Raw genomic sequence first — 1,695 nt, 5'->3', positions numbered from 1 at the left:
CGGGGGGAGGGTGGGAAACACATATACTCAGCTCCTAACACCACCCCAGCCTCCTTCCCCCATGAAGGCATTTGCAGCTCTCAACTCTGATCCCTGGGAACTGCCCAGGCTGGGTCCTCAGATTCGTCTCCCCACAGGCATTTTCCTTTTCTCTCTCTGACTCAGATGCCTCAATATGGGGCCCAGCTGTTGACTGGCTGACCCTCAGAAGCAGTAGACTGACTTGCTTTCACCTGGATCACTTTCAGAATGGAGCAGCCACCACTGACTGATATGCCTGCGGAAATGTGTTCACTGGGGAGACTGGCTGTGATAGACTAATGCTTCCTCAAAGATGCCCACATTTGGGTCCCTGGAATTTGTGATTATGTTACTTGACATGGAAAAAGAGAATTTGTGGGTGTGATTAAATTAAGGAGAAGTCAGGTGGGCCTTAGGAAGCATCACTATGAGCAAAGTTAGTGGAGGTGATGGAATTCCAGTTGAGCTGTTTCAAAGTGTAAAAGATGATGCTGTGAAAGTGCTGCACTCAATATGCCAGCACATTTGGAAAACTCAGCAGTGGCCACAGGACTAGAAAAGGTCAGTTTTCATTCCAATCCCAAAGAAAGGTAATGCCAAAGAATGCTCAAACTACCGCATCAGTTCAGTTCAGTTCAGTCACTCAGTCGTGTCCGACTCTTTGCGACCCCATGAATCACACCACTCCAGGCCTCCCTGTCCATCACCAACTCCCGGAGTTCACTCAGACTCACGTCCATCGAGTCAGTGATGCCATCCAGCCATCTCATCCTCTGTCTTCCCCTTCTCCTCCTGCCCCCAATCCCTCTCAGCATCAGAGTCTTTTCCAATGAGTCAACTCTTCGCATGAGGTGGCCAAAGTACTGGAGTTTCAGCTTTAGCATCATTCCTTCCAAAGAAATCCCAGGGCTGATCTCCTTCAGAATGGGCTGGTTGGATCTCCTTGCAGTCCAAGGGACTCCCAAGAGTCTTCTCCAACACCACAGTTCAAAGGCATCAATTCTTCGGTGCTCAGCCTTCTTCACAGTCCAACTCTCACATCCATACATGACCACAGGAAAAACCATAGCCTTGACTAGACAAACCTTTGTTGGCAAAGTAATGTCTCTGCTTTTCAATATGCTATCTAGGTTGGTCATAACTTTCCTTCCAAGGAGTAAGCGTCTTTTAATTTCATGGCTGAAGTCACCAACTGCAGTGATTTTGGAGCCCAGAAAAATAAAGTCTGACACTGTTTCCACTGTTTCCCCATCTATTTCCCATGAAGTGGTGGGACCAGATGCCATGATCTTCGTTTTCTGAATGTTGAGCTTTAAGCCAACTTTTTCACTCTCCACTTTCACTTTCTTCAAGAGGCTTTTTAGTTCCTCTTCACTTTCTGCCTCTTAAGGGTGGCGTCATCTGCATATCTGAGGTTACTGACATTTCTCCCGGCAATCTTGATTCCAACTTGTGTTTCACACGCTAGTAAAGTAATGCTCAAAATTCTCCAAGCCAGGCTTCAGCAATACGTGAACCATGAACTTCCAGATGTTCAAGCTGGTTTTAGAAAAGGCAGGGGGACCAGAGATTAAATTGCCAACATCCGTGGATCATCGAAAAAGCAAGAGAGTTCCAGAAAAACATCAATTTCTGCTTTATTGACTATGCCAAAGCCTTTGACTGTGTGGCTGT

The sequence above is a fragment of the Bison bison genome, unplaced genomic scaffold (assembly GCF_000754665.1).
Source record: "Bison bison bison isolate TAMUID 2011002044 unplaced genomic scaffold, Bison_UMD1.0 scf7180017862278, whole genome shotgun sequence".
Lineage (NCBI taxonomy): Eukaryota > Metazoa > Chordata > Mammalia > Artiodactyla > Bovidae > Bison > Bison bison.
The sequence above is the reverse complement of the archived record's forward strand: the minus strand, read 5'-3'. Positions refer to the sequence as shown.